At 37.6% G+C, this 27,591-nt stretch overlaps 1 protein-coding gene and 1 pseudogene across 3 annotated transcripts in view; both read right to left on the bottom strand.

Annotated features, from left to right (window-relative positions):
• Positions 1-27,591, bottom strand: part of PRIM2 (DNA primase subunit 2) — a 336,405-nt gene that overhangs the window by 14,667 nt on the left and 294,147 nt on the right. The gene's annotated exons all lie outside the window — the stretch shown is intronic.
• On the bottom strand, positions 13,484-15,680 carry LOC106973044 (protein S100-A10-like; annotated as a pseudogene).

A 27,591-nucleotide genomic window follows, 5' to 3' on the forward strand; every position in this document is an offset into this window, starting at 1 on the left:
CCTCCTTAATGCCCCTTGCCCATTTAGCCCATTCCCGCCCCCCCAACCCCCTCCAGCAACTCTCAGTTTGTTCTCTATATTTAAGAGTGTTCTAACATTTCTATACGGAATGCATCTTGGGGCTTTTTCTGCACCTAATTTTCTTTAATTTTTCTGATACAAACCTCACTAGCAAATGCTATACTAAGATAGTCTACAGGTATGTTGAGGATGGTACCGGTATAATTTGTCAATGGGTTGGATGACTCCAAGGCAGGAAATACAAAGCTAAAAATCAAAAGAAAAGAAAACTGAGGTATCAGCAATATACTAAAATCAGTTTGTGAAATAGAAGCAAAGACAGATACTTGACCAAAAAAACACCAAAAACTAAGGACAGATGCCTGAGACAGACTGTAGAAAAGAATTATAGGTCAGAAGCTAAGTTCTCACAATATGTTTTACATGTCCTTGGAAAGACTCTTTGCTTTTCTGAAGGTGGGCCACTTATATGTTAATTTACAGATGCTGAAAATGCTCACTGCTAAGTCACAAAGGCTGGACAGGGATGGTTAAGCAGTGATGGTTGGCATGCACGATGACAGTGGTTACTGACCCTTCTTTATTCTTTAAAATTCAGGGTCTCAGCAATGGTTGAGCTCATTTAGAGTTTAAATTTTGTGTGTATAATTCAAGTAATCACTTTTTAAAAAATGCTGAGTTCTAACAGAAGAGCCCATGTCCCAAGCCAATGGACATATATGCTTGATTGATAGCCAGACTACTGTGAACCTGAAAAAGACCTAGGGTTTAACCAAAAGTGGTGTGCTCTTCTTTGAAACTAAAAATTTTTCTTTGATGCTTTCAAGAATGAAGAAATATTGGCTGTGGTAATATTTTTATAGTGTTAATTTTGAACTTACCTACCTAATCTTGTCCTTTTTTTTTTTTTAATATGTTTTGGGGGTAGGGGAGGCATATGGGGAGTTATTTCATATTGTGCTTGTTTATACATATTTTGTGTGTTGGAATCATATATAATATGACATTAAATTTTTTTAAAGAAAATGAAATTCTGTGGGAGGCTGGCTTGGTTAAGCAATTGACTTTGGCTCAGGTCATGATCTCATGGTTTGTTGAGTTCAAGACCTGCGTTGGGCTCTGTGCAGACAGCCTGGGGCCTGCTTTGGATTCTGTGCCTCCCTCTCTCTCTGCCCCTCCCCCACTTGTACACGCGGGCTTGCTCTCTCTCAAAAATAAACAAACTTAAAAAAATAAAAAATAAAAAGGAAAATGAAATTCTGTAAAGAAGCCAGAATGAAGATGTAGTTAGGCAACAGTACTTTTTTGGCAATGTTCATTCAGCCAGATAACTTCTGAAGGGTCAAACCTCCATCCTCCTAAATTGGCCTTTGCTCTTCTTAGAGGGATAGCTCCATAAGGTTCCAGTTCAGCAGGCAGGGACTGGCCAGAGAAGAGGGTCAGAAATAAAACAGGTGAGGGAAACTAAATGAGATGAAGAAATGTGAGGAGGAAACAAAAAGAAACAAACAGGAAAATGAAAGAACCAGGTAGAAGAAAAATGTAGAAAGCCAGAGGAATGGGGTAAATGAAATGGAGATCACAGCTTACTATTTACGTGGCCTGTAAACACCAAAGTATAACCCATAGCTCATAAAAGGTGTTTCAAATTCCATTTTGGAAGAGCATGATTTCCTCTTGTATATACCAAAATAAGTGTCAATTCTGATGACGAAGCTAGAAGTTTTTCTTTTTTTAACGTTTATTCATTCTTGAGAGACAGAGTGCAAGCAGAGGGTGGCAGAGAGAGAGACACACACACAGAATTCAAAGAAGGCTCCAGCCAGGGTCTCAGCTCTCAGCACAGAGCCCGACATGGGGCTTGAACTCATGAACTGTGAGATGACCTGAGCCAAAGTCAGAAGCTCAACCAACTGAGCCATCCAGGCACCCTGGCTAGAAGTTTTCCTAACTCTGCTTTAGAAAAATGTAACCAAAGAATTTGAATAATCATATCAAATAAGGCTCCTCTGAAAATACAAACTTATTTTAAGTTATTTATTTGAGAGATAGAAAGTGTGTGTGCACATGTGAGTGTGCATGCAAGTGAGCAGGAGGGGGAGAGGGGGCAGAAGGGAGAGGGGGAGAGGGGAGGAGAGAATCCCAAGTAGGCTCCATGCTCAATGTGGAGCCCAACACGGGGCTCAATCTCATGACTGCAAGATCACAACCTAAGCAGATATCGAGAATCAGACACTTAACCCACTGAGCCACCCAGGTATCCCGAAAATACAAAATTGTTTAAAGAAAAATTTCTGTGAGGATTTAAGACTATTGATCAAATGGAAATTTTACTTTTGGTTTTTAATGCCAATATTTCCAGAATAAAGTACAAAATGTCAAGCATAACAATCCATTTATTGTTCTAATTCATCAGTGACCAAAAGGCTCAGAAAAAAATAAGAGTAGTGACATCAAACTAGATTTTGGTAATTAATATTCTTTAACTTTGCTTTTTATTTTTAATTATTTTTTAACAGCTGACCGAAGCCCACCATGAAGAATAACACTTCATCTACCTCTTCATCCTCAGGGCAAATAACTATTTTGGTTTTGAATTTTTTGTTTATTTCTTTTGAATTCTAATACAGTGGCTACCCAAGATACCCTTCCAGTAGAGGAGGAAGGAGCATATTAGGTGATGTTTTTCTTATTTCATTGGTAATATATCACAGCTAGTTGACAAACATAGGATATACAAAATACTGATGGGAAACCTTTCTATTTACATACGCACACACACACTAGAAATATAGAAAAAAATTTAAAACAGAAATGTACATAACATTTTATCACTTTGAGCCACACTTCCTTCTTTCTTCCTAATGCTCTCTACTATTCCCTGCCATCTGTAGCTTCCTCTATGCCCTTTACTTCAGAGCCTGCCAGTGAGGTCCAGATGATTTCCTGGCAGCAGAACATAGCCACCTGCCTGTCCTTGGCTTTGGTGAGTCAGGTGCTGCACAGCTAGGTGTACTGAGCTCACCAATTAGACATGCAGTTAATCTGTCTCTAATTCAAGGTCATATTCTGTCTTATTTAAAAGTGATAACAAGCTTGTTTCTTTGTAAAAAGCTCAACCTTTTGAAAGCAGACCTGCTGATATTTTTCCACTTCATCTCTAACCATCCTTTATTTCAAAGGTGAAAGAAAATGTGGTACAGACGCAGAGTCTGGAACACTTTTGAACATATTACTTTGCTCCTATTTCTTACACACTCAGCATAGCTTAGGCAGCCACCACCTTACATCTCTGCTGTGACCTTCATTTATTGGCAGATCAGGGGCAAGTTTCCCTCTCTTGAAGATGTACTTTCACTCATTTAAAACATTACATGCCAAGAATTTTTCTGACTCACTCTTCATTTTCTATAAACATAGTTATCCGACTGAATCGATTCCACCTCCAAATGTCTCTAAAAACATACCCTTTCCTCCCCATTGTTCAGGCTGTAATCATTCTCTTTTTTATTGAAAAGCTTCTTGACTTATTCTTTCCTCACTCAAGACAGCTTCCAAACTGCCACCATAGTAACTTTTCTAAAATCAAATCTAACCCTGGCATTGCTGGCTTCCAGCCGAAAACGGGTCACAAATTCATTATGGTCCAAAAGGCCTTGTTCATCAGGCCCCAAGTCTCCTTCTTTGGGCCCCTCTCCTGCTCTGCCTGGTCACTGGGGTCTTTACGCTCTAGTCCACGTCCTCCCACAGTGTATTCTTTGGAATTTTAGCTCACAAAATCCTAATGACTCAGAGGGTTTTTTCACCTAATGCCTTTTTTGGTTTGGTTCCAATGAGAATTATCTAAGTTTCTTTATAGCAGGACTTAACAGGATAGTGTTCTTCAGAGTAATTTGTCTCCAGAACTTGTTCCATAGCTCTCCCAGGACTAGGGCTCCTCAAAACACACCTTGACAACCTTGTCTACACAGGCTCACCTCCCCAAGTCTTATGCTATTTCCTGGTGTTGGCTAGGTTCCTCTTACCACACTTAATTTGTTCACTGTCTCCCCTACTAGAACAGCAGCTCCATAAAGGCAGAGGTCTTGTGCCTTGAACAGTAACTGGAATATAGTCATCACCTTGTTATTATTTATTCATGTTGAATGAATGCTGTTCCTTTTGCCTCATAAGCCTCACTTCCCTCCACTGGGGAAACTCCTACTCAATTTTCAAAAGCAATGCAATGATCACTTCCTACAGGAAGCATTCCCTGAGTTCACACCTCTCGCTCAGCAGATCCTGCCCTCTGGTTCTCCAGCTGGCACTTTAAATGTATTTTTATTAAAGCACTTATCACACTTTATTATAGTGAATTATGCCTTTTGGCACCATTAGACTAAGAGCTCTAAAATAGTTTCTTAATCATTCTATTTCCAGATTTGAACACACCGAAAACTCAGTGACATGTCAAGTGCTCAGTAAATGTTTATTGAGTAATAAAATGTCTTTCCTCACCAAGGCAACTTACTTCTATTTAAATCAGTCTTAGAGCACTGTTACTAGAACTGTTTCAGTTAGTTGCTTTACATCTTTCTAACTTTGTCTGGGGCGGGAGGGGGGAGGGGCGGTGCGTGTAGACCACAGCAAAAAAATTACTAATTTAGTTCTTCCACAAGGTGTTAACAGAGCTTGAGAGGTTTCTCTAGCCACATCTGAACACACTCTGGAGAAGAGAATGAAAATAATCTATCACATTAACTTGAATCCAAATGTAGAAATCTGCCATTGCTATATATAGTTTTACACATGCAGGCAAACGCTAATATATGCAAACACAGACAGGCCTCTGCCAACGCCTCTCAAATAAGCTTTCAGACTATGAACTGATTGAGTGAGTCATTCATTTGCTTACTCCATTCATTCAGCCCACATTCATTAAGCTCCTATAATGAATTCCAGGCACTGTAGTTAGAGACTGGTTTTATTCAGAAGACAGACACCATTTCTGCTCCCAGGGAGGATGAAGTCACGATGAGTCTAGAGGGGAGGGCAAACAATAAGCAGGATGTTACAGAGGAGGAAAGGGAGGAAAAGTGATTGAAACTTCCAGAGGAGGGCCCTACTGAGTGAAATTATAATAAATGAGTAATAGTTACCAAGATAAAGAAAAGGGTAAGGACAACCCAGACACAGGGAATAACATGCAAAGGAGGCAGAGAAACTGGACAGCAAAGTGTTTAAGGATGGGCAGAAATTAAAGTATATTAGAAAGATTACTCTGGCATCGTGTGAAGGGCTTTTGGGGGAAAGAGACTGAAAATTAGGAATTAAAGTGACATGACATCCTAGGTTACGGAAGACAGAGAGACGAAAGAGCGAACAGATTCAATAACACTTAACAGAAAGGAGCCTTGAATATTTTCCTGATTTCTGGCTTGAACATCCAGTGTTTCATTCACATTCCGTGGAGATTATGTAGTGGACTCTGTGGTATGCTGTCTACATCCCCTCTCCTCAGAACAAGGACACACATTTCTCCAGGGTCAGAGAGTGTTGATGACTGCCAGCCTGTGGCAGAAGTCCCTCTCAGCTGAGGCTGAGGAAAGCCATTTTGCTCAAGGTGCTGTTCCCTTCCAGAGAGCAGCCAGATCCAGTGACTGGTTGGTGCAGTGACAGAAAGGCCAACAGCCCTTGCTCCAACTAGGGACACCTCTGCAGGGTCATCCCAGCATCAGAGTTCCCTGAAGGATCAACTAAAGACCACCTTCTCCTTCTGCTCAATCCTGTCTTCACTCCCTGACAGATACGGATCCTGAGAGAACTCCCCAATGAACCTCCTGCACACCAATCAGCACAGTAAACCAATCTGTAACACAGTCCAATTATTTTTTGCTTGTTAGTTTTTGCAGGAAGAGGGATGGAAAAATGTGAATAATAATAATAATGATAATAAGCTACTATGTATACTGTTCTAGTTATTGTACTTATCTGCTCTCTAAATCTCTTCATGTGTGCATATATATGCAAACACATTAGAAAAAGAATGATGATAGCTATTTCTTAGATCTTTGAGAAGCCATGAGAATCTTATTAAAAGTGTGAACCTCCTCAATTGGAAAATGTACTATGCCACAATTCATAAATCCTGAAATATTCTCACAAATCAGCCAACTACTAAATAGAAGTGAGGCTTTCTGGAAGGTGTATGACACTCAAATTTGGTAATCACATTACTCCCTATTATGTTTTTTTGTACAATATAAAAATGCTAATATTGAAAATTTCTCATTGTCTTTTAACTTACTATATTTGAATAAAGATTTGAATCATTAATAATAGGTACCCAAAAAGCATTCTTGAGAAGCTATTAAACTGCCACCCAAAATACTGAATTCCTTAGTGCAGTTTAATACTAACATTTGGGTTAAAGGATTTAAGCTTTAAGGGAACATCAACGACTAAGTGAACTTGGAATAAGGGAAGGAAGGGAATGAGAAGAAAGAGAAAAGGGGAGAAGGGAGGACAAATGAGAACATATATGTAAAGTCTACTCAGCAATATGGACAAAAGTACTGCCAAAATCAATCCCACGACTCACCAATTAAAACTGTGCTTAAGTATTCTATTTTTGTGCCTAATATAAATGCAAGTCAGTCCAGAATCCCTATGTCCTATGATCTTTATGGAAATGATGAAAATATTTATACTAATTTAGTAGTTATTTTCAAATATCTTACTTATAAAAAGAAATGTATCATATCAGACATGATATTGAAACAGAAAGTAAAATCTGTCACTTAAAGGTCTGTCCAAGGACTACAGGATTAAGAGAAAAATATATGTAAATTTGCATATATATAATATTTTACATACACATATGCATAGAGGTTTACATACATACATATGCATATGCATATATATAAATAAAGATCAGAAACAGAAAACAACATGAAATACACTGTAAGCTGATGGGAAACAATACCAAGAAGTCTGAAATGGCTTAAAGCTAAGCACACTAAGACTTTCTAACACTTGCTATATAAAGTAAGGTTAGTTATTTAATTTTTTGTATTCTTTAAGTTTGCTTCTCTTAAAAAAGGGGAGGAAGGCTCTGGGAGAATACTCTATAAAATGGATCATGAAATAGAATTAAGCTAGGTGAACAGTTATGTCTACAGGTAGACAGACTAGATTTTATTATAAGTATCATAAGTGACAGCATCATATGCTACTGAAATTCCTCTATAGATATAATTTTCATGTAATGAACAAATAAAATGATTCTAGAAATAGAAATAATTATAAACAGGGTACTAAATTTCCTTTAAAGAAAAACTATGTCTTCTATTTCAATGCAATTTTAATAAAAGTAAACTTCAATAGGTTTGGCTAACAGTGGCAAATGTTATTTGACTTTTGAAGTGATTTTTCCTTTGAAACATATTGAACAATATTAAATAATCTTCAAATGACCATTTATTTTCAGGGTGCCTGGGTGGCTCAATCAGTTAAGCATCTGACTCTTGATTTCAGCTCAGCATGACCTCACCGTTTGTGAGCTCAAGTCCAGTGTTCCAATCCCCCCTTGTAACTCTCTCTCTCCCTCTCTCTCTGTCCCTCCCCAGCTCACACACTCTCTCAAAACATATAAACATTAAAAAAAAATCGCACAAATGACCATTTATTTTCAATCTATAAAAAAAGGAAGGATATATACAGAAATATATTTTAGATATTCAATGATTTTTGTGATAAAGCCAAAAATGCAATCACATCCTCCTCATCCCAATTCTAATGCTCAACTTCCAAACTTTTCCTTAATGTAGTTCTAAGATATACCAAGAACAATGTACACATCTTAAACTACAACTATAAGAAAAGCAAAGCTAAGTGCAGCAATCTAAGTACTGTTCTCATAAATCAAGAGATGCTCCTAGAGATGAAATAGACAGAAAAGCTGCTCTTTGAAGCAGTTACTGTTCATAAAGTAATGGACAGACTGAATACTATCTATTGACAAATACTCTTTACCTAAGAAACTCATAGGAGTTTTAGGTAGTTCAGATTTATATGAACATTGAGTAAGGAGTCACTGAAGTTTATCTTTGCCATAAAATCTTCTTGACATAGTGTTATTTCTGTTTCTTAAGCTGTCCATTTTGAAAGATTTCTTCATTAAAAGGCATTTGTCAGTTTTAGATTTAAGATGGTCACTAACTTCTTGAGAACTCTTGTACTAGGAAAACGAAAGGTTAACCTACCTCTCAAAAAGTAAAAAGAGCATACATCTTTACATATTTCATAATTTTAGTATCACTATTAAGTTTCTTGAAAGCACCAATTAGATTTGCTTTTAAAATAATTATTGGAACACCTGGGTTGAGCATTTGACTTCGATCTATTTGAACACATGAACTAATCGATTTCATAGTTCGTGAGTTTGAGCCCCGCATTGGGCTCTGTACTGGTGGTACAGAACCTGCTTGGGATTTTCTCTCTCTCCCTCTCTCTCTGCTCCTCTTCCACTTACACATGTGTGCTCTCTCTCAAAACAGATAAATAAACTTAAAAATATATTATTAATGGTTATGCCCAGTAAAACTCCTAAAACACATTTCCTTCTTCTCTTAAAAAAACCTAAAAACTAAAATGAGAAAAAAGTTTCAAAAATATTAATACATAAGTATATTTGTAAATAATGCATCATTTCAACTAAAAAACTTGAAAAATATTTATACTAATTTATGAGTCAACATGTAAAAGTAAACATCAGTTTTAATTGGTCAAATACAATTGTATGCTAGAAGCAAATATTAAAATATGATAGGGAAATAGAAACTAATCACTCTAATACTTAGTCCCAAAGGCTCAGTAGTCCCATGTAACTATTTAGAGCATTGTTCTCCAACAGAAATATAATGAATGACATCTATAATTTTAAACTTTCTAACTATAATTAAAAAGGTAGCAACAGGGGTGCCTGGGCCGCTCAGTTGCTTAGGCATCCCACTTTGGCCCAGGTCATGATCCCGAGCTTCATGGATTTAAGCCCCACATTGGACTCTGTGCTGACAGCTCAGAGCCTGGAGCCTGCTTCAGATTCTGTGTCTCCCTCTCTCTCTGCCCCTCCCCGGCATGCACTCTGTCTCTCTGTCCCCCCCAAATAAATAAACATTAAAAAAATAAAAATAAGCATTGCCTGGGTGGCTCAGTTGGTTGAGCATCTGACTTCAGCTCAGGTCATGATTTCATGGTCCGTGCGTTCGAGCCCCACATGAGGCTCTGTACTGACAGCTCAGAGCCTGGATCCTGCTTCAGATTCTTTCTCTTTCTTTCTCTCTCACAAATAAACATTAAAAAAATAAAAATAAAGGTAGAAACAAATGAAATTAATTTTAACTTATTTGAATTAATAGTTTATTGTCATTTTGACATGCAATTAATATAAAATATTTCTGAGATATTTTATAATGCTTTTTCACTTAAATTTTTGAAACCTGGTATATATTTTATCCTTTAAGTGTTATACTAGAGCTGACTCACATTGGCTTCTGAGAATCAATTGTGCATTATGACTTTCCAAGTCAGGGTTTTGACATCACTTTGGTAGTTTAAAATTGGCCACAACAGAAGTACTTACATTAACAGAAATCAGCAAATGACATAAATCAAGGCTCTCCTACCCGACCCCTCCACTAGCTGGTTTACCAATACACCACTGCCTTCAGTGGTACATCTTGATTTGGACCAGCCACATTTCAAGTGCTAAAAAAATCAATCACAGAGATTCTTGTTTTTAATTTTAAAAAATATTTATTTATTTTTGAGAGACAGAGACAACAGCATGAGAGTGGGAGGGGCAGAGAGAGATGGAGACAGAATCTGAAGCAGGCTCCAACCTCTGAGCTGTTAACACAGAGCCCAACGTAGGGCTTGAACTCACAAGCTATGAGATTGTGACCTGGGCTGAAGTTGGACGTTTAACCGACCGAGCCACCCAGGTGCCCCAATCACAGAGATTCTTGATCAAGATGGTGGAGCAGGAGGATACTGTCTCACCTCATCCCACAAACACACCAAAACTGCAACTACATATAGAACAGCTCTCTCTGAAAACAACCTAATGAATAGCAGAACAGCTTTCCACAACTAATGATATAAGAAAAAGTCACATCGAGATGGTTAGGGGAGGCAGAGGCACAGTTTGGTCAGGGCCCACACGTGGGAGGGGTATCACCAATGCAAAGGTCTCTGAGGAGTGAGGGGTTCAAGCCCCACTTTGGCTACTCCGGATCTGGGGACCTGCACTGAAAAGACACATCCACATAACTTAGGGCTCTGAAAATCAGTGGGGCTTAACTTTGGGAGAGTCAGGGGGTTACAGGAAAATAAAAGTGTGCACACAAAATCGCTTGCTCCAGAAACCCGCACAGAGGCAGCAATCTGAAAAGCAAGCACTTTGGCCATACATGAACTGGCTAATTTTAGGCATGTGCCAGAGGTGAAGGAATCTATAGGAATTTTATCTGGATTGGAAGTGCTGACAGGCACCACTTTTGGTACTCTGATCCACATAGCACTGCTCACCTTGCCCCAGCATTCCCCTACAAACCTGCCCACCCCAACAGATGCACCGCCAAAGTGGCCCCCATTCCCATCACACCTCCCAGTGGGTGGTGTCAGCCTGGAAGCAACTCCTGCCCCTAGTGGCAGCCCTACCCATCAGTGTGCCTGCGGCAGCCATGACCCACCCTACAACAAGAGGGTACATGCAGCCCACACAGGGTATACCCCTGGTGTTCATGCTTCTGCTGATTGAGGGGACTGTGCTTATGGGTCCCAAAAGACACTTTCTACATAAGGCTACTCCTTTAAGAATGGGAGACTCAGCTGTTCTACATTATACACAGTAACAAAACAGAGAATCAGGCAAAATGAAGAGACAGAAGAATATGTTCCAAATAAAAAAAACAAGATAAAACCTTAAAAAAGAACAACACTGACAACGATGGGGAGATAAGCAATCTACCTGATAGAGTGCAAAGTAATGGTCGTAAGGATGCTCAGTGAACCCAAGAATGGATGAACAAAGTGACAATTTCAACAAAGAAAGAAAAAAAAAATCAGAGCTAAAGAATATAATAACAAATGAAAAGTAGAGGGAATCAAAAGAAGATTACAGGATGCAGAGTAGATCAGCAACCTTAAAGAGAGTAGAGGAAATTATCTCAACTCAATAGCAAAGAGAAAAAACATTAAAAAAAAATGAGGATAATTTCAGGGACCTCTGGAACATCAAGTGTACTAATTCACTTATGTACAAAAAGGAAAAGAAAGAAAGGAGCAGAATATTTATTTGAAGAAATAATAGCTGAAAACTTCCCTAATCTGGAGAAGGAAAGACATCCAGGTTCAGGAATCATGGAGAGCCCCAAACAAGACGAAGAACCCAGAGGTCTGCATCAAGACACATAATTGTTAAAGTGTCAAAAATTAAAGATAAAGAGAGAATCTTGAAAGCAGCAAGAGGAAAGCAACTAGTTTTATACCGGAAAACCCCCATATGACTATCCACTAATTTTTCAGCAAAAAATGAGCAAGCCAGAAGGAGGTGGCATGATATATTCAAAGGACTAAAAGGAAAAAACCTACAACAAAGAATACTCTATTTGGCAAGGTTATGTTTCATAATTGAAGGAGAGATAGTTTCCCAGACAAACAAAAGTTAAAGTAGTTCATCATCACAAAACCAGCCTTACAATGTTAAAAAGACTCCTTTAGACAGAAAACAAAAGGCTGTAACTAGAAGAAACTTATGAAAGAAAAACAAAAATCCCAATACTCTGGTTTCTCTTCAGATCGAATAAATCTTTCACCTTTTAAAGAAAGAAAGAGAAAGACAGAAAGAAAGAATTTCATTGGTAAAAGCTAACGTATAGAAAAGGTAGTTGATTAACCACTTTATAAAGCTAGGATGAAAGTTAAAAACCAAAAATAGCAAATAAACTATATCTATAACTATTACTTAAGGAAAACACAAAATAAAAAGTTGTAAAGTACGACTTCAAAAAACATACAACATGGGGGGGGGGGCTGTAATGTTTTTAAAATGCATTTGAACATAAGTAACCATCAACTTAAAACTGCTGATTGTTATATATGAAACTCATGGCAACCACAAACAAAAAACCTATAATAGAACAGTTCCTTGGATCTTCTATCTACTAGATTGGGTGCTGCCCAATTCATCAATCATTGAATAAAGCCAGTAAGATCTTTAAAAATGTACTTAGTTGATATTTGTTCAACAGGCTGATGGCAGGAGTGGAATCCAGAAACTTCTGATGGCTTCGGGAATAAGAAACACGAGAGTTGAGGCCCATGAACCTTTGGGTTCTAGGTCTTTCTCACTGTTTCTGAGGGACATGGGTAAGTTCCTCTTGGTTCTGAGCTCCACTCTCTTTGTGTTGTACGCTCCTGATCTAAATGGCTTTCCAGTCCAGGATTAATGGGTCAATCTAGACTGACAGGAGGCTCTAACAGAGAGCCAGTCCTTAGTCCATGGTTAGTCCACAGTCCCAGTCAAGGGTTTATTTAGCAGGTAGGCTTGAGCTGGCAGACAATTACATCTAAAATCGGAGTTCCTTGCCCTTGGTTCAGTCCATGGTCCCCATTTGCTGCAGTATGATGGTTCAGTCTCTAGTTCCACTTTGGAAACTGCTAGTGGTACATACCTAAGGCCTTTTCTTGGCCAGTCCACAGTACTCTCTCTTTGGTTACTGCTGATATGCACAGTCCATTTCCTTGGTTACTACTGGTTTCTGTTAATGTGCACATGAGGTAAAATGATTAACAGATCTGCTGTTAATGGAAGTCACAGAAGCCAAAGTTGCAAAATTTGTAGGCATGGATCAAGCGCTTAAAAGCTGTATTAGAGTCCTCGCCACCTAACTCTAAGACTCCCATACTAGGATAAACTGATCATGGAATGGGTTAGATTGACACTAGGTCACCTGCCAACCTCAAAAAAATTCTATGCAACGAGGTACACTGTAAAACACCCCAAATCCCCAACCTAGCGGCATACCCCTTTTCAGGCATTAACTTGGCTCCAAGAACCGAAGGCCTAATTAAAGAAATGGAATCCTCATATTTAAAAAAAAATGAGTATACTACCATCTGGCACAACTGCTTATTTTATATCTAAAAACTGTGGTCCTAAAAGCTGCACATATCTATAAAAATGGCAAAATCTTATTAAGACAAACTAGAATTAAAACGCCTTTACAGGGAACAAGAAGTGCACTTGAAAGCAAGAGTTCCCAAATCAAACAAATAGGATACCTATTTGAACTGGTATGCAGAAGCCTCCAAAAGGCTATAAGATTCAAAAACAGCTTCACTGAATGATTCATTATAAAAGGCTAATGAAAAGACTTAAGAGGCACTTACAAGACTAAGGCTGATGTGACTTCTACTACTCCCCTCCATCCTCCTTTACCTGAGTACTCAGAGTCTACTACTAATCTTCTATCTGAACTGCCTTTCCATTCTGAAAAGACTGTCATACAACCATAAGAGAAAGTCCACCAAGTTAGTGACTTTACAGATGCCACCATATTTACTCTTGGAGGGTCCTCATATAGGCCCCTCTCAGAGTTGATAGGACTCTACGAATTCTCTTGCAAATTGCTTCAAGTTATTCCATTAAATAGCCAAGAATAAATGAAAATTAAGGGAAAATCATGCCAATATTGGACCTACACTCTGAAACCCACTCAACTCTGGAACCTACAGATGGGATCCTGGGAAAACTGGCAAAAGCCAATGAAAGGTGAAAAATCTTAACAAAGTCAGCTCTCCTGGATCTCTATCTGTAGTACTCAGCTGAGAGAAGGTAAAATTTCACATTGTCCCTTCCTTTCCAAATCCAGACCCACTGGTTATTGATCCTTTCTCTCTCACAGACAACTATTTCTTTCTCGTATGTCTCATTTTGTGTTCTGATGACTTGGCTTGGCATGTCAGGTTAGGGATCCCCCAAATATGGTAAGACAGAAATGATGGTACCACTCCATTTGCAGTTTGGGCTTCACCACATGCAGACCCTGAGGGGAATTGTGAAAGTCTTTCTTTTCTTTCAACTATCTTTGGGAATGGCTCTGGATCTTGGGAGGGTTGTATCCTTTGTACCCTCTTTGGGGACATGTCTTGTATCCATAGAGTTGTTTGATTTTGCCAGAAATATTTCCTGTCTGTCTGGCTAAAAGCTGACAAGATTTTGAAAGGACTTTTTAAAGTAGCTCTACTGACAGAGATAGGCAAACTGAAAGCTGATATTTAAAGCCTGACAGGAACTTCTAGGCCTTGTCACCTAAGCTACCCAGAGGTAAAGACAAATATCCCAAAAACAGAGCTCTAAATCTAGAATATAGAATTCTTCTGATTTCCATCTTCATTGAAGATATTCTCCTTGATAAAAACAAGCAAATTGAAGATAATGTAGTTGCATGAGTGTGTAAAGCCTTTGAATTCAGGTTGCTACTGACTCACTGAAGAATTAAGAACTGTTCTTTTCATATGAACTGGGTCTTTACCAGGACAGAAAATGCAGCTCTAGAAGCAATTCAAAGCCACTTATTCTTTCTGTCAATACCAAAACCCTTAGTCATCTCAGAAGGCTGGTTAAGTACAGTAAAATTCTGAATTCAGGAAACAAAAGCTCTGCTTAGAAGGACATTCATTCTTTCCCTGGGTCATTGAAATGCAGATGTTCTACTACTATCTTCTCAGTAACTCCTATGTAGGCTATCTCTTCAAAATGCAAACTTCAGGGAGGAATTTTTATCAGAAGATAAAAAAGGGTGGGGGAGGACTATTTGAAAACAAAGTCTATGAAAATCTTAAAAGTCTTCTTTACAAATGAATAAAAGCTTAGGCATCTGAGCAGGTAACCTTAACTTATACCATCTGTCAGAAATATGGTTTGGATTCAACTGCTTTTTTATAAACTAGTAAGTTTTGCATCATCACACCTGACTCATGGCTAAAATTTTATTTTTATTTTATTATTATTACTTTTCTGAGGAAATAGAAAAGGAATTTGTTTATTGAGGGCAAGAGGATGCAAGCAATATAATAATCAAAAGTTTATCTGGTTTTCACCGACTTTTCTTTCTGTTTCTCAAATGGGGGTTAGATTTTATTTGTACATTTTCTGAGAGTCTCAATTTGCTCATGGAATCCTTTACACAGGGGAGGGAGCTGTGGGGCAGATTCCTTAAGAGACCCCGTGGGAGAACTCTCATTGGGTGGGAGTATTGCTCAATGTTGCCTACTTCTTTCCCTTGTGCTTCATGTGTACTACAAAATGGTCATTTTATGCAATGGTGAGCCCAGCCATTAGCAAAAAGAAGTTCTGGACGCCCACTTTGCCATCTTGGGACTGGTTTGGGTCCTTCATTATTTTGTCCACAGCCAGAGGATCTTTTTGATTTTCCAAAAATCCAGGGAACTCCTTTTCCATGAGTACTCTCAGGTCCTCCTTTGTTAAGCAGCCTTTATCCTCAGCAAACTTTATGAAACATGAACATCATGGTTTCCATGGCATGTTCCATTTAAGATGGGGTTTTTGTGGCTGGGAGCCTTAGCACCAAGTAGGTGTGGGGGGAGCTCATGCCTAGCCTCCACCAGCTCTCACCTCTGCTGAGAACATTCCTATGGCTAAAATTTTAGAACAATAAGGTATTTGTTTGCATCTTTCTATATGTTCATGTGTGTTTATGTATAAATGTTGTAGTTATGTCACATTTTTCTACCTCTGGATGGTACTGCCAACAACAAAAAAAACTTAGCAGGATGTCTAATTTTGATTAACATATTGTGAAATTTTTAAGAGTAATCTAAATACATAAAAAATGATTTAAAGAGAGATAAGTTGGATGAGAGTTTACAGATAAACTTTTTAGCAATGATTATGTCTAACAGGCAAGGAAAGTAAAATAGTTGTTGTAAAGTAACTACAAGTATATGACAAAATCATATATAAAATCAGGATAGAAAAGTAATAGAAAGTTTGTATTAAAAAACTGGGGAAATAAATTTTACGTGTGATCCAGCTGGCTATAATTAGAATGGATTTAATTTTTAAAATGAATTTTAAATTCAAAAGTACACTGTTGCACAATTAGAGTAGTTTCTTGGACTTTTGGTCTGCTTTAAGCAACTATGAAAGTTTCTTTACCTTTTAAGTAATCTGAATGGTCGGCAAAGATTTTGTGTCTTATGAAAACAATTTACTGTGTTACCTGTTGTCTTTACTAGCTCTGTGATTGCTTAAGAAAACCCAATATTCTCAATATTAAGAGAGCTAAGTTTTGTGCACAACTATGTAACCTTCTGTATATGTCTTTAACATCTACTTTGCTTAAATTGGTAATTAGGTATTATTCCATAATGATCTGTGATCATATTTGGTCAAATGTGCAAACCTTTTGAAGGTTTGATGACATCCCCAAATCAAATTCTAAACAGTCTTTTTTTACATGAAAGAAGCTTTGAGATTTACCAGAAGGCCCCTGAAAAATATCAGAGGATTTGTCTTTCACCTGGTAAAATGTTAAACTAATTTGGTTTATTTGATATGTTCAATTAAGTGGAAAGCATTATCAAATAAGAAGTGATGTTAAAAGTTATTAGGCAATATTTGTATGGATATGAGTTATTCATTATGTATTCTAGAAACTGTATGAAATTCCTAGAAATCTGATACGTCCTGGTATAATGTTATCAGTCATAATTCCAGTCATTTTCTTAAAATGTTGTGTATCACAGAAATAAGCAAATTTCCTGGTAAATTACATTAAAATAAAGTCTCATCACATCTTTAGCCACAGGCTTTTTAAGTCTTTTGTCATATGTAGACAATTATTCTTTTACTCTGATGCTTTTGCAAAAGTGAGATTCCAGAAAAAGGACCCTACAAAGGTACTTTTACAAAGTATTGAATCTTGGCTGCTTATTTCACAGCTCAAAAAGTCCTCACATGACATCCTGTTCTTTGAAAATAATGGCCCTCTAAATCAAATTGACTAGGGAAAGAAGTAGCCTAGATTGAGGTAGACTGCTTCCACCTAAGACATCAGATCAAGAATGTTTCTTTGCAGGGACACCTGGGTGGCTCAGTTGGTTGAGTGTCTGACTTTGGCTCTAGTCATGATCTTATGGTTAGTGAGTTTGAGCACTGCACTGGGCTCTCTGCAGTTAGTGCAGAGCCTGCTTCGAATCCTCTGTCCCCCTCTCTCTCTGTCCCTCCCCAGTGCGTGTGTGCATACTTTCCTTCTCAAAAATGAACAAACATTTTAAAAAATTAAAAAAAAAAAAAAGGATGTTTCTTTGCATTCCTTCTTTCCTCTGGCCATCCTTTTCCTGAATTCTCTGGCTATAAGTAAGATCAAATTAGTATCTTAATTAGGAACATCTTTTTTACTCTTAAAGATATTGAAGAATCTACTGCTAAAGCAATATATATAGCAATAAAACCTAACAAAAATACCTAGACTCCCTGGCCAAAGTTCCTCTTGATTATCTTTTAGCACAGCAAGGAGATGTTTGTGCTATGGCCTACACCCCTCACTTTACTTGGATTGACACTTCTGGGACAGTTGGGATTCTGCCACAGTAGTTCAATGAAAAAGCCAGATGGCTTCAGAAAGTAACTCCTTCAATGCAGTTTTTCTTTGACTTACTTGATTCGAATTGCTTTGGGTTCTGGGGACCATGGTTCTGATATGAACCCCAAACACTGGGAATTATGTTGCTTTTAATAATCTAGTACTCTCCCTGGTGCACACTGTTCTCTCAAAAGCTTTAAACGCATGTTTACAGCAGCTAACCAGCAAGCAAACGATCCTCTTTAGATAAGCATGTCAGAAAAGGAATGAAGAGAGTGACCAACTTAAAAAACATAAATGCAACATCATGACCCAAGAGTTCCACTAAGAGATTCAGCAAAAAGACAACATGATTGATGAATAACACAGAGATTCAGCAAAAAAGCCCTCAGAACTCCAGAGTGGGAGCTGAGAGTAGTGGTAGTACCTTCAATTTTTATCACATCTCTCAGGCTCAGAGTCTGATCAAAAGAGTGAATTATAAACAAGACACTAGGACCATAAGGAAGTCACTTTTGCTAAGCCCCATCTAACCAAATTGAAACTTGACTTAATTATAGTTTCAGCTCTCGCAGAAATAGAATCTTAAACTAGCTAATCAGGAATCACCTAGTTGGCACCTAATCTGCCTGAAAGACACCTGCCATCCTCTAAAGGAAAGTGACCTTACAATAAGATATCCACTTTTTTGGCCAACTGTAACTTCCCTGTTCCACTCCTTTCTGGCTATAAATGTCTTTAATTTGTACAGTGCCGAGGAACTCATTTCTATTTCCTAGACTGCATGCTGAGTAATTTGTGAATCACTGAATAAGGACATTAAGGGGCGCCTGGGTGGTTCAGTTGTTTAAGCGTCTGACTTCAGGTCAGGTCATGATCTCATGGTTTGTGAGTACAAGCCCCGCGTCTGACTCTGTGCTGATAGCTCAGAGCCTGGAGCCTACTTCAGATTCGGTATCTCCCTCTCTTTCTGCCCCTCCCCCATTTGTGCTCTCTCCCTCTCTCACTCTCAAAAATAAACATTAAAAAAAATTAACTGTAAAATATATTCAGATGCATTTTTTATAACAATAGCTCAAAAAGCTAAGTGAGATGTAAAGCTTTAAAACCTGAAAAGTGTCTTCTCCCATACATTCACTCATTCAAGTTTTACTGAAGTACTATTTTACTAGTCATCGTTATAAGTAATGGAGAGATAAACAAGATGAACATAATACTGCTCTCTTGGGAGTTTATGCTTCAGACAAAAAACAAATAAAAATGAACATTCACCAAATGATGTTGATGTGAAGAAAACAGAATAAGGTGCTATCATAAAGCACTTGGGGTGTCCCCTGAAGTGGTTGCTGACTGAAACCATCCAGTAGGCAGCCTCAACTAGAACTGCCATCCCTAGAAAGTGGTTTCTGCAAAGGGGAGAGAGTGTTCAGCACCACCCACCAGCACACCTGAAATAGCTGTGGCCAGACCTCAGAGCCCAGCAAATTAGGGTCCAGCCCTGACCACCTGCATTATTGCAGTAGTTGAAGCCATATATAAAGCTAGTATGAAGGATAAAAGGCCAAAGTAGTAAAATCAACTATACCTTCAACGATTAGTTAATACACAAAATAAAAATATGTAAAATATCTTTATACATATCTATATAAAAATGTGGTGGGGGTTAGTAAAAATGTAGTGATTTTAGAATGTATTCAAACTTAAGTGACCATCAATTTAAAACAGACTGGTATATAACAAAGAGTATTATATATGAGCTTCACGGTAACCACAAATTATGATACATGAAAAACAAAGAAAAAGTCCAAATAAAACTGTAAAGAAATTCAACAAATCACAAAAAACAGAGTGAGAAAAGGAACAAAAAAGAACTACAAAAAGTACCAGGAAACAATCAAGAAAATGGCAATAAGTACATACCTATAAATAATTTAAATATAAATGGAAAAAATGTTCAACCAAAAGGCATAGGGTGACTGAAGGGATAAAAAACCAAACACATCTATTTGCAAACTACAAGAGATTCAATTCAGACCTAAAGACCCATACAGTCTGAAAATGAAAGGATGGAAAAAGGTATTCCATGCATATGGAAACAAAAAGAAACCTAGACAGAAATATCTCTCAGACAAAATAGACTTTAAAACAAGGAATGTAACAAGAGACAAGGAAGGGAATTACATAATGATAAAGGGATCAATCCAACAAGAGGATATAACAATTCTAAATACCTATGCACCCAACATAGGTGTACCTAAATCCATAAAGCAAAATATTAACAGATACAAAGAGAAAAATAGACAGCAGCATAATAATAGTAGGGAACCTTAACACCCCACTTATGTCACTGGATCAATCATCCAGACAGAAAATCAATAAACAATGGCTATAACACATGAGATCAGAGGGACCTGACATGTGAAAGTTTTTTTAAAAAATAGCAAAACACATATTGTTTTCAGGTATACATAAACATTCTCCAGGACAGATCACATGAAAGGCCATAAAAAACAAGTCTCAGTAAAATCACAAAGACTGAAATCATATCAAGCACCTTTATTCCTAATGCTTTGAAACTAGAAATCATTTACAAGAAAAAAATGGGAAAAAAAAAAAACTAGTAGAGGCTAAACAACATGATACTAAACAACTAATGAGCCAATAAGAAAAACAAATGAGAAATCTAAAAATACCTGGAGACAAGGGAAAATGCTAACACAAATTTCCAAAAAATATAGGATGCAAACAAAGCTGTTCAAAAGGGAAGTTTTTTTTTTTAATGTTTATTTATTGCTGAGACAGAGAGAGACAGAGCACGAGCGGGGGAGGAGCAGAGAGAGAGGGAGACCCAGAATCCGAAGCAGACTCCAGGCTCTGAGCTGTCAGCACAGAGCCAGACATGGGGCTTGAACTCACAAACCATGAGATCATGACCTGAGCTGAAGTCGGTCGCTCAACTGACTGAGCCACCGAGGCGCCCCAAAAAGGGAAGTTTTTAATGATAAAAGTCTACCTCAGAAAACAAACAAAATTTCAAATTAACTTTACACCTAAGGGAATGAGGGTGGGGGAAATGCCTAACATTGGTAGATGGAAGGAAAATAATAAAGGTAAGAGCAATGATAACGGAAATAGGGACTAGAAAACAATAGCAAAGATCAATGAAACTAAGAGCAGATTCTTTTAAAAGATAAAATCAATAAACTTTTAGCAAGATTCATCAACACAAAGAGAGGACTCATAAATAAAACCAGTAATGATGGAAAAGTTATAACCAACACTACAGAATTACAAAAGATTATGAGACTACTATGAAAAATTACATGCCAAAAAATTGGGACAAACTGGAAGAAATGGATAAATTCCTAGAAACATACAAGTTTACAAACACTGAATAAAAAGAAATAGAAAATGTGAGCACACAATTACTGACAATAAAATTGAATCAGGAATCAAAAATTCCCAATAAATAAAACTCCTAGATATGTCATTTGTAAATATCTTTTCCCATTCTGCAGGCTGCCTTTAAATTTTGTCGATTGTTTCCTTCACTGTGCAGAAACTTTTCATCTTGATGAAATCCCAATAGTTCATTTTTGCTTTTGTGAACTCCCTTAAGTTTATTTTCATTTTTTATTATTTTCTCTATCTCCTGCTCAGCTTGATTGCTCTCCATTACTCTGCCCCAAAGGTAGCTCATCTGCTTTTCTTCTTCCCCTAGCATACTATTTATTCCCTCTAGTGCATTTTTAATTTCAGTTATTGAGTTCTTTATCTCTGATTGGTTCTTTTTGATGTTTTATATCTCTTTGTTAAGGGTCTCACTGAGGTCCTTCACCCTTTTCTCATATCCAGTGAGTATTGTTATGACCATTACTTTAAATTCTCTCTCAGGCATATTCCTTACCTGTTGGATTTTGGTCACTTGCTGTGATTTTGTTCTGTTCTTTCACTTGGGACATATTCTTCTGTCTCCTCATTTTGTCTAACACCCTATTTCCGTGTGTGAGAAAAGTCAGCCACATCTTTTGCTCTTGAAAGTAGTGGTCTTATGAAGAAGATTTTTTGAGTGCTCTGCAGTGAAATGTTCCTTGTGCACCAGACCTTGTCACTTCACAGGTGTTGTGTGGCTGAGCTGCATTTACTATCTGTCCAGTCATCTGCAATGGCTCTCTGCGTGTTGTGGGCAGGGTTTGGCCCCTGTATTATTGGTGGGCCAGTCTGGGACTGCCTTGGGCTTGAATTGAGGCAGACAAGGCATTTGCCAGAGATGAGGTAGCACCACAGCTGGTGGGTTTCTCTGTGTTGTCCTCTGAGATGGCTTTTGTTGGTGGGCGGAGGCTACAGTCAGACTAGATGTATTCCTCTAGCTCACTGGTGGGGCTGCAACTGGACTGGTATGTGTTATCTTCCCCTCGCCCTGGGGTAGGAGTCAGTTTGGAGTGGTATTCCTTTTGGGGCTGCTTGCTCACTGCCAGGCTTGTGGCACTGTTTTGAATGGGTTCTGGCCAAGGGCGTATTGGTGTCCACAGGAGAATGAAGGGTGAAGCATGCTGTTAGCAAGGTAGGTAGTGTGTGTGATGCTGTGCTGGTTCCCACAGGTGTCCCTGTGTTTAGGTTGGAGGGTGGAAAAGGAAAGGGCACCCACTCTTTTAGAAGTCTCCCAATGATCTCTGCCCCGCCAGCACACATTCTGAGATTAGTAAAGAAATATCCCTTCTGTATACCCCTGGCATTTTTCAAACTGTTGCTTCTATGCAGTATATCTATGGGGCTGTTGTGCAGTCTCTAAGGGTGGGGACTCTGTCCTTTCGGGTCTCCCAGAGCTGAGCCTGATTTTTTAAAGTTCCAGGTGTTAATTCCTGATGATTACAAGAACTTGAAAAATTAGGTCCCTCTGGTTTTTCAAAGCCAAATTTTATAAAGATTTTTCTTTCCCAAGTGGGTCCCTCCCTAATGTGTCTCTGCCCTTCCTCTCCTCTTCAATGTGGCCTCTTCTCTATGTTTATCAGGGAGAGTTTGTTTTACCAATCTTCAGGTCATTTACACTGACAGGGGTGTTATCTCATTGTATCCATGGGACAAGGTGATCATATTAGAGTCTTCCCACACCACTATCTTCCTCTATCAACAATTTTAAGAAGAGTTAATACCTTTCCTTTTCAAACTGTTCCAAAAAATTAAGAGAAAGAATGCCTCAAATTCACTCTATGAATTAAGCATCACCCTGAAACCAAACGTATATGAAGACATTAAAAAAAAAATTACAAGCCAATTATCTGTGATGAACATAGATGTTGCAAAAATCCAAATATTACATTCAACAATACATCGAAAAGGTCAAGTGTGATTTATTGTGACCAAGTGTGATCAAGTGTGATTTATTCCAGGGACCCAAGGATGGTTCAACATTTGCAAATCAATTAACTTGATAAAATACATTAACAAAATGAAGGAAAAAATCGTATGATCATCTCAATAGATGCAAAAAGCACTGGATAAAATTAAACATCTGTTCATGATAAAAACTCTTAACAAACTGAGTACCAAGGAACATACCTCAATATAATGCTGGCCATGTATAACAATGCCCAGCTAACATTTTACTGAACAGTAAAAAGGTAAAAACTTTTTCCTTTAAGATTAAGAACAAGAAAATGATGCCCACTCTTGCTACTTTTACTCAACATGGTACTGAAATTTTAGCCACAGCAATCAGACAAGAAAAGGCAGTATAAGGCATCCATATTAAAAGGAAATAGTAAAACTGTCATTATTCGCAGACGACATGATCTTAAGGTAGAAACACTAAAAACCACCACAAGGCTGTTAGAGGTAATAAATGATTTTAGTTAAGTTGTAGGATACAAAATTAATATACAGAAATTGGATGCATTTTTACACACTAATAACAAACTATCAGAAAAATCAGGAAAACATTAAAATTCAAAATGCCTTAAGCACTGGTGGTTCAGTTATAGAATTCTTGCTTCCCACAGTAAATTAAGACCTAAATGTAGGACCTGAAACCATAAAAGTTCTAAAGAACATGCCATAATTCCATGGACATCGATCTCAGCAATATTTTTTCTGAATTTGTCTCCTCACACAACGAAAACAAAACAAAAATAAACTATTGGGATTACATCAAAAGAAAAGTCTTGCATAGCAAAGGAAACCATCAACAAAATGAAAAGGCATCCTACTGAGAGGGGAAAGATATTTGTTAATGACATTTCAATAAGGACTTAATATGAAAAATATATACAGAATTTATACAACTCAACATCAAAAACCCACCTAAATAATCTGATTAAAAAATGGGCAGAGGACATGAATAGGTATTTTTCCAAGGAAGACACAGAGATGGCCAATAGACACATGAAAAGATGCATCACTTATCATTAGGGAAATGCAAATCAAAACCACAACATCACCTTATACCTGTCAGAATGCCTTAAAAAAAAAAAAGGCCAAGATATAAGTGTTGGTAAAGATGTGAAGAAAACCCTTGTATGCTCTTAGTGGAAATGTAAATTGGCATAGTCACTGTGTAAAGGAGTATGAAAGTTCATCAAAAAAAATTAAATATAGAAATATCATATGATCCAGTAACTCCACTACTGAGTATTTACCCAAAGAAAATGAAAACACTAATTCAAAAAGATATATGCACCCCTGTTTATTACAGCATTATTTACAGTAGCCAAGACACAGAAGCAACCCAAGTGTCCCTCAACAGAATGGGTAAGGAAGATTTGGTATATACGCACAATGGAATATTACTCTGTCATAAATAAAATGAAATCCTGCCCTTTGTGACAATATGGACAGTCCTAGAGGGTATTATGCTATGTAAAATAAGTTGGGAGAAAGACAAATACCATAAGTAAAATAAAAAACAAAAACAAAAACATACTCATAAATACAGAGCACAAACTAGTAGTTGCCAGAGAGAAGGAGGTTGTGGGACCAGGAGGAATAGGGGAAGGAATTAAGAGATACATATTTCCATTCATAAAATAAATAAATTATGAGGACATAAAGTACAGTATAGGGAATATTGTCAATAATATTGTAATAACTTTGTATGGTGACAGATGGTCACTAGACTTATCATGGCGACCATTTCATAATGCATATAAATGATGAATCACTATGTTGTATACCTGAAACTAATATAATATTGTATGTAAAAGTATAATTCAATTAAAAAAATTCTGGTGGTAGAAAAAAATTAATAGTCATCACATGTTCCTAGTAATACACTGGACAGCACAGACCAGACATACAAAAATAATTAGACTTCCAGAATGAGCAGTGTGTAATATTCAAAATGTTCAGGTTTCTAAAAAAAATTTTTTTTAACATTTATTTTTTAGAGAGAGAGGGAAAAAGACAGAGACAGAGACAGAGTGAGAACAAGGGAGGGGCAGAGAGACGGAGACACAGAATCCGAAGCAGGCTCCGGGCTCTCAGCTGGCAGCACAGAACCTGATGTGGGGCTTGAAATCACGGACCGCAAGATCATGACCTGAGCTGAAGTCAGACGCTTAGCCTACTGAGCGACCCAGGCACCTCCAGTTTTCTAAATAAAGCATAGAAACCACCCAGAAAGTAGGACCCATCCTCAGGAAAAATTAATACAAAGTATCCCCAAGGGAGCAGAGACCTTGGACTTACTAGACAAAGACTTTCTAAAATTAACGGTCTTAAATCAAATATGCTGAAAGAGCGGAAAGAAACTATAGACAAAAAGCTAAAGGAAACCATAAGAATGCTGTCTTAACATATCAAAAATAGTAATAATAAGAATGAAACTATAAATGGAAGCAGATGGTAACTGTGGAGATAAAGACTGTAACTAAAATGAAAAATGAAAAATAAAACAGCTGATTTCAGCAGACAGAAAAAAGAATCACTAAACTTGAAGAGAAGTCAGTTGGGATTATCTGGTCTAAAGAGCAAAGAGAATAAAGAATGGAGTAACAATGGGAGAAACACAAACAAAACTTAAAAGACATGTGAAACATCACCAAGTGTATAGGTAAGAGATAGAAAGGATGTTTGAAGAATAATAGACAAAAATCTCCCAAGACACACAGGTACATGTCCAAGTAGCTCAACAAACTCTAAGAAGAATAAACACAAAATCCACACAGAAACACATTATAAACAAATTAGTGAAAGACAAAAACAGGAGTGCCTGGGTGGCGCTCTTGATGATTACAGCTTTGCAGTAGAGGCTAAAGTCTGGGATTGTGATGCATCCTGCTTTGGTCTTCTTCTTCAAAATTACTTTGGATATTTGGGGCCTTTTGTGGTTCCATATGAATTTTAGGATTGCTTGTTCTAGCTTCGAGAAGAATGCTGGTGCAATTTTGATTGGGACTGCAATGAATGTGTACATAGCTTTGGGTAGTATTGACATTTTGACAATATTTATTCTTCCAACCCATGAGCACGGAATGTTTTTCAATTTCTTTATATCTTCTTCAATTTCCTTCATAAGCTTTCTACAGTTTTCAGCATACAGATCTTTTACATCTTTGGTTAGATTTATCCCTAGGTATTTTATGCTTCTTGGTGCAATTGTGAATGGGATCAGTTTCTTTATTTGTCTTTCTGTTGCTTCATTATTAGTGTATAAGACTGCAACTGATTTCTGTACATTGATTTTGTATCCTGCAACTTTGTTAAATTCATGTATCAGTTCTAGCAGACTTCTGGCAGAGTCTATCGGGTTCTCCATGTATAATATCATGTCATCTGCAAAAAGTGAAAGCTTGACTTCATCTTTGCCAATTTTGATGCCTTTGATTTCCTTTTGTTGTCTGATGGCTGATGCTAGAACTTCCAACACTATGTTAAACAACAGCGCGGTGAGAGTGGACATCCCTGTCGTGTTCCTGATCTCAGGGGGAAAGCTCTCAGTTTTTCCCCATTGAGGATGATGTTAGCTGTGGGCTTTTCATCAATGGCTTTTATGATGTTTAAGTATGTTCCTTCTATCCCGACTTTCTCGAGGGTTTTTATTAAGAAAGGATGCTGAATTTTGTCAAAGGCCTTTTCTGCATCAATTGACAGGATCATATGGTTCTTATCTTTTCTTTTATTAATGTGATGTATCATGTTGATTGATTTGCGAATGTTGAACCAGCCCTGCATCCCAGGAATGAATCCCACTTGATCATGGTGAATAATTCTTTTTATATGCTGTTGAATTCGATTTGCTAGTATCTTATTGAGAATTTTTGCATCCATATTCATCAGGGATATTGGCCTGTAGTTCTCTTTTTTTACTGGGTCTCTGTCTGGTTTAGGAATCAAAGTAATACTGGCTTCATAGAATGAGTCTGGAAGTTTTCCTTCCCTTTCTATTTTTTGGAATAGCTTGAGAATAGGTATTATCTCTGCTTTAAACGTCTGGTAGAATTCCCCTGGGAAGCCATCTGGTCCTGGACTCTTATTTGTTGGGAGATTTTTGATGACTGATTCAATTTCTTCGCTGCTTATGGGTCTGTTCAAGCTTTCTATTTCCTCCTGATTGAGTTTTGGAAGCGTGTGGTTGTTTAGGAATTTGTCCATGTCTTCCAGGTTGTCCAGTTTGTTGGCATATAATTTTTCATAGTATTCCCTGATAATTGCTTGTATCTCTGAGGGATTGGTTGTAATAATTCCATTTTCATTCATGATTTTATCTATTTGGGTCATCTCCCTTTTCTTTTTGAGAAGCCTGGCTAGAGGTTTAGCAATTTTGTTTATTTTTTCAAAAAACCAACTCTTGGTTTCGTTGATCCGCTCTACAGTTTTTTTAGATTTTATATTGTTTATTTCTACTCTGATCTTTATTATTTCTCTTCTTCTGCTGGGTTTGGGGTGTCTTTGCTGTTCTGCTTCTATTTCCTTCAGGTGT

Source organism: Acinonyx jubatus, chromosome B2 (genome assembly GCF_027475565.1).
Source record: "Acinonyx jubatus isolate Ajub_Pintada_27869175 chromosome B2, VMU_Ajub_asm_v1.0, whole genome shotgun sequence".
Taxonomy (NCBI): domain Eukaryota; kingdom Metazoa; phylum Chordata; class Mammalia; order Carnivora; family Felidae; genus Acinonyx; species Acinonyx jubatus.